This window comes from Dipodomys spectabilis, unplaced genomic scaffold (assembly GCF_019054845.1).
Source record: "Dipodomys spectabilis isolate Male_0828 unplaced genomic scaffold, ASM1905484v1 ptg000065l, whole genome shotgun sequence".
NCBI classification, from domain to species: domain Eukaryota; kingdom Metazoa; phylum Chordata; class Mammalia; order Rodentia; family Heteromyidae; genus Dipodomys; species Dipodomys spectabilis.
The window spans coordinates 708,830-715,901 of record NW_024870742.1 but is presented as its reverse complement, the minus strand read 5'-3'; positions in this window follow the sequence as shown (position 1 = coordinate 715,901).

Genomic DNA, 7,072 nt, shown 5'->3' with positions numbered 1-7,072 from the left:
CTGATTTATAGCCCCAAGCCCAGCATACATATGTAAGTTAAAAATAGAAATAAAAAATGTGTAAGAAAATCCAATTAAATTTTCATAATGAGCCATGAGCTAGATGAGATCTGAGAGCTATGATCTCTCATCATCTAATCACCAGAAAAACAAACAAGAAAACAACAGAAGTGAAGCTGTGATTGGAGTTGTAAAGCACCAGCGTTGACTGAAAAATCTGTGAAATAGTGCCTTGCTCAGAGATCCAGGCTAAGTATCACAAAAAATGGTAATAAGAAGAGAACCTGTGGCTGGTGACTTATGACTGTAATTCTATCACCTCAAGAGGCAGAATTATGGGATCCAGTGTAAAGGACAACCCTAGCAGGAATGTCCAGAAGACAGTTCTAGCCCCATCCTGGGGCTAGAACTTTCCTACTCCTAGATTTTTGGCAGTTAATTGGAGGTAAGTATCTTAGACTTTCCTGCTCAGACTGACTTTGAACCATGATGGTCCAATTTCAGCCTCCTGAATCAGGCCAGGCCTTGCATGAGTTCTAGCTCCAGGACCAGTACACACAAAAAGAATGAAATTAATGTAAAGAAGGGTAGAAGAAGGGAAGATCCAATAACTGAAGCTTCAATGATCCAATCAGCCAATCATGAGCCAATTGGTGGCTCGTAACTGTAATTCTAGTTACTCAGGAGGCTAAAAGCTGAGGATTTTGTTCAAAGACCAGACAAAGTAGGAAATTCCATAAGACTTGTGTGTGTGTGTGTGTGCACCCGCGCGCATGTGAATGTATATATGTATGTCTGTGTGAGAGTCCTGTTGCTTGAACTTGTACTATTTTGCTCAAGGCTCTATTAATCGCAACATTTTACTTGTTATAATTGGAAATAGCATGGACTGTCCTGCCCAGGCTGGTAAAAACTTTGATCCTCAGATTTCAACATCATGAATCTGGTCTGGCTCTGCCTGATACTCATTTCTCAACAACAGAGGTGAAAAAAAACCTAGAGTTGAGCTGTGGTTCACCTGGTAGAACTGGGAAAATTTTCTGAGACAGCACTGAGGCTATGAGTTCAAGCCGCAGGACAAAGAAAGAAGAGGTAAAAGGAGGATAGAAGTACAAAAGGAAGAGTCAGTGAGAGAGATTTAAATGAATCAAACATTGGTTGCTCACACATACAAGTTACTCAACAGGATAAAATCTAAAGATTACTGTTCATGGCCAGCCCAGGCAGGAGAGTGCATGAGACACATATGTCTAATTTGCCCCTAAAAATAAGCTACAAGCTGTAATTTGACTCATGCGGTTGAGTGCTAGTCTCAAACAGAAAGCTTGGAACAGCACCTAAGCCCTAAGTTGATGTCCTAGGCACACATTTCAAAAACAAAAAAGCACAAACTAAAACCGATGGCAAAAGAGAAAACTAAAGTTTCAAAATGAGCATGGGATTTGGGTTATATGTGTATTCCTAGTTAATCAAGGTTAAAAGCTAGACTGGGCAGGAAAGTACAAGAATCTCTAATCCCCAACTACCCAGTTTAGATCTGATTGTAGTTGTAAAGCACTGTGTTTGGTGAAAAAGCTAAAAAAAGCTGTTAGCTGACCCAGAGATCAATTCCTAGTGCTAAAAAAATTGTAGGAGAAAAGAAGAAAGGCCAATTGTAAATTTATACATAAGCCTGGTGCTTGTTGATCATGTCTGTAGTCCTACTCAGGAGGCAGCAATCTGAGGATCAAATTTCAAGGCCTGACCAAGAAGCAAAGTCCAGGAGACTTTGTGTGTATGTGTTAATGTTTGTGTGTGATTGTTTGTATGTGTGATGTGTGTGTTTCTGTACTTTCCTTTGCCTAGTGCTTAAGCATTCCAAGATTTTTGGTGGTGAATTGGAAATAGGAATATCATGGACTTTCCTGCCCAGGCTGGCTGTGAAACATGCTCCTCAGATTTCAGCCACCTGATTTAGCTGGAAGTTGAGCTATGGGTTAAGTGGCAGAACTGGGCAAATATTTTCTGGGACTGCATGCAGACCCTGAGTTCAAGCCTCAGGACATGCAATGAAGAAATAAAGGAGAGTAAAAGTAACATAGGAAGAGCAAGTGACAAAGGCTTAAAAGAATCAAGAATTAGTGGCTCATATATGTTCTACAAGAGGCTGAAATCTGAGGATGATGGTTCATGGCTAGCCCAGGCAGGAGAGTCCATAAAATGCTTGTAAACAAAAGAAGGTACTAGCAAGCACATATTAAAGTTTTTAAATGACACAAGGGTTGTTGGTCCTGTGTATAATCCTAACTACACAAGAGGCTGACATCTGAGGATTGTGTTATCAAGTCAGCCTGGAAAGGAATGTTCTTGAGACGCTTATCCCAGCTACCTAGCAAAAAGTCCTGAGCTGGGGCTGAGGTGGGAAAGCAGCAGCCTTTAGTTAAAAAGCTAAGATGGATGATTTCTTTGTTGCTTTGTATGTCCCTCTCCCATGATATAACCCCTGCTTTCATTGTATTTGATGTTGGTATAATTTTTGGAAGGGAAGGGCAAAAACAAACCGTTTACATAGGGATACAGGTGGACCCATTGCAACAATGAGATTTACAAGTCATCATGTCAAAAAACGAACTTTACAACTTTGGCAGGGCGGGTGGGGGGGAGATGGGAAGGGATGGGTAGGGGAAACAAAGGAGGAGGCAACAATGTTTAATAAGAAATGTACTCATTATCTTGCGCATGTAATTGTAATGCCTCACTACGGTATTTTCACAATAAATTTTTTAAATATAAGCTAAGTAACAGTCCCCAGAGCCAGGGTCAAGCTGCAGGACCACAAATAAAACAAAATCAATACAAAGGAGAATGAAAAAAGACAGACTGAAATCTGAGTATCCACAGTTCAAAGCTAATGCAAGAAAATCCATGAGATATTCTGATTGTGTCTGTGTGTGTGTGTGTCTGTGTGTGTGTGTGTGCATCTGTGTACCATCCTGTGGCTTCTGTGTGCCATCCTTGAACTTGTGCTGGTTTGTTCAAGGATAGAGATCTACCACTTCCAGCTTTTCTGTGGTTAATTGGAGGTCATAGTCTCATGGACTTTCCTTACCGGGCTGGCTTGATTTATGCTAGGCTATGCCTCAGACTCTAACCTCCAATTAATTGTCAAAAAGAAAAAAAATACCTGGGAATTGAGTTATGGCTCAAGTGGCAGAATTGGGTAATCATTTTCTGGGACAACAACCAAGCCCTGAGTTCAAGCCCCAGGAAAATCACAGAAGAATTAAAGAAAAGAAGTGTAGCAGTGCAGAAGGAATATCCAATGACAGATTTAAAATAAATCAAGCATTGGCAGCTTACCAATATTCTATCAGCTACTCAGGAAGATGAAATCTGAGGATGACAGTTGAAGGCCGCCCAAGTAGGAAAATCCATGAGACATTTATGTCTCATTTGAAACCAAAAATATGCCACTAGCTGTGTCCTGACACATGTGGTAGAGTGCTAGTCTTAAACAGAAAGCTCTGGGACAGCCTGCAGGCCTTGGTGCTGAGTTCACAGCACAGGCACTTACAAAAAGAAAGAAAAAGATCACACATTGTAAAAGATGGGAGAAAAAGAAAATTATAGTTTCAAAATGAGCCATGGGATGTTAGTTTATGCATGTATTTCTAGCTACTCAGAAAGTTGAAATATGAGAATCACAAGTCAAAGCCAGCTGGGGTAGGAAAATGATTGAAATTCTTATCTCAACCTACCCAGCAAAAGCTGGAAATGAAAGTCTGATAGTAGTTGTAAAGTACTGAAATTTGGTGAAAAACCTGGGAAACAGTTTCCTGGTCCATAATACAGCCATGTTCTACCAAAAACAAAACTGAAATAAGGGAAGAAATGACCATTTGAGATTTAAAAACAAGCCTGGGGCTGGTGGTTCATGTTTATAATTTTAGCTCTCAGGAAGCTGAAGTCTGAAAATACCATTTAAAGGCCACCCCAAACAGGAAAGTCAATGGGGATTTTTTTATGTGTGTGTGCCAACCAGGGGCTTGAATTTGTGTAGGAGCTCTACCAATGGTAATTGATGAAGAGAATCTCATGGACTTTCCTGTCCAGGCTGCTTCAAACTATGGTACTCAGATTTCAGCCTCCTGAGTCTTGCTTTACATGAGATTCTTCTCTCCAATTAACCACCATAAGGAAGAAAAATAAAACCTGGAGATTGAGCTGTGGCTCCAATGGCAGAAATGAGAAAATAACTTCTGGGACAGCACCCAGACCAACACACATTCAAAAAATAAAATAAATAAATGTAGAGAAGGATGAGAGAAGAAAGAACCAATTTCAGAGTATAAAATGAGCCAAGCATAAGTGGCACACACCTGTGATGGTAGCTACTCAGGAGACTCAAATCAGAGGATCACAGTTGAAAGCCAGCCCAGGTAGGATAATTCATATACTCAACTCTAATTAGCTACTTAAAACAACATAAAAATAGCCAAGAGTTGTGCTGTGGCTCATTTTGTCTTAGTATGCTAGTCTTGAGTAAACACCTCTGGACAGCACCTGGGCTGATTTTTAGACCCAGGAACAGGATACACAGGAAATAAAAATACAAATAAAAAGGGTAAGAATGGCTGGGAATATGGCTTAGTGATAGAGTGCTTGCCTAGCATGTTTGAATCCCTGGGTTTGTTTCCTCAGTAACTCATAAATAGAAAAGGCTGGAAGTCGCACTGTGGCTCATGTAGCAGAGTTCTTGCTTTGAGTAATAGAAGTTCAGGGGGGCTGCGAAGTTGACTCAGTGGTAGAGCGCTTGCCTTGCATGCCTGGGGCCCTAGGTTCGATTCCTCAGCACCACATAAGCAAAAAGAAAAAAGCCGGAAGTGGCGCTGTGGCTCAAGAGGTAGAGCACTAGCCTTGAGCTGAAGAGGTGAGGGACAGCGCTCAGGCCCAGAGTTCAGGCCCCACGACTGGACCCCCCCCCAAAAAAAAAAAGTTCAGGGACAGTGCCCAAGCCCTGATTTCAAGTCCCAGGACTAGGAAGAAGAAGAAAAAATGTGTGATAAAATCCAATTAAAGTTTCAAAATGAGCCACAAATTTTTGGTTGATGCCTAGTGACTCAGAAGGCTGAAATCTGAAAGTAGTTGTTCCTAGCCAGCCTGGGCAGGGAAGTGCATAAGTCTCCAAGTAACCAGCCTAAAAAGCCAGAAATTAAGCTGTGGTTGTAGTTGTAAAGCAACAGCCTTGAGCGAAAAACCTATGAAACACTGCCCTGGCTCAGAGATCTAGCCTCAGGATCACAAGAAGAAAATGAAATGGTGAGAAATAGAGAACCTGGGAATGTTGGCTCATGTCTGTAATTCTAGAAATTCAGGAGTCTGAAATATAAGACCCAGTGTAAAGGCAAACCTAGTCAAGAAATTCCAGGAGACTGTTTTGTGTGTGGTGGCCACACTGTGGAGAGGTTTTTTTTTTGTTTTTTTTTTTTTTTGATTGAAGGGAGATAAGAGTTTCATGGACTTTCTGGCCCAGGCTGATTTCAAACCATGATGGAAAGATTTTAGCCTCCTGAATCAGGCCAGACCTTGCATGAGTTCAAGATCCAGGACCAACATATGCAAAAGGAATGAAATAAATGAAAAGAAGGCTAGAAGAAGAGAAGAAAGAGCCAATAACAGAGGTTTCAATGAACCAATCATGGGTGACTTATGCTTGTAATACTAGCTACTCAGGCTGAAATTTGAGGATACTGTTTAGAGCTAAGCTCAGGTATAGGAGTTCATAAGATCTCTCTCCCTCCTATGTCTGTCGGTCTGCCTGCCTGCCTGCCTGTCTGTCTGTCTGTCTGTCTGTCTGTCTGTCTGTCTGTCTGTCTGTCTGTCTGTCTCTCTCTCTCTCTCTCTCTTTCTCTCTCTCTTTGTCTTTCTGAGTGTGTGTGCGCCAATCCTGGTGCTTGAACTTGATCTATTTTTCTCAATGATCTACTGCACTCAGATTTTTAGTGGTAAATTGGAGGAAAGAGCGTTAAGGACTTTCCTCAATTTTCATTCTCCTGAATCTGGCCTAGCTCTACATGATTCTCTTCTTTCCAATTAACCTCCCCTCAAAAGCCAAATGGTATGTTTCGTCCCATGTATGCCCTTAGACAACATCTGAGCTTGAATTTCTACTCCCAGGATAAGCAAAAATGAAAAATTAAGAAAAGTAGGTGGAAGCAACCACATATTAAAGTTTTTAAATGACCCAGATGTTGCTGGTCATATTATAGTCCTTACTACACAGGAGGCTGACATCTGGATTGACAACTGGATTGCAGTGTCAAGTCAGCCTGGGCATGAATATGCTTGAGACTCTTATCTCCTGCTACACAACACAAAATCTTGAGCTGTGGCTGAGGTGGTAAAAGAACCAGCCTTGAGTGTAAAAGCTAAGATATAGGCCCCAGAGTCAGAGGTCAAGCCACAGGACGAATAAAATTTTCAAAGGAGAGAGGATGAAGAGAGGCTGAAAGCTGAGGATCATGTTTCAAAACTACCACATACAAGGATGTCCATGAGGCTTTCTCTGTGTGTGCATATGTATGCTCTCCTACAGCTTGAACTTGTGCTGTTTTATTCAAGGATAGAGCCCCACCACTCTTAGCTTTGCATTGATTAATTGGAGCTGAGAGTCTCATGGACTTTCCTGCCCTGGTTGTCTTTGAACCATAATCCTCAGATTTCAGCCAAGTGATTCATACTGGGCTTGGCATAAGACTCTTATCACTTATTCACTACCAAGAATTAAAAAAGCAAACAAACTGAAGTTGAGCTGTAACTCAAGTGGCAAACTGGGCAATCACTTTCTGGAACAGCACCCAGGGCCTTAGATCAAGCACCATGACAAAACAAGCATAGCCACAAGCTATACTTTGGCTCATGTGGTAAGCCACTAGTCTTGAAGAAAAAGCTCTGGCATTATAGCCAGGCCCTGATTTGTAGCCCCAGAATTAACACATATTCAAAAATAAAAAGCTAGGGAAAATTTAAAAAGAGAAACTGGAAAAAAGATCAAATTAACGTATTTAAATGAGCAATGGGTTTGTGGTTCATG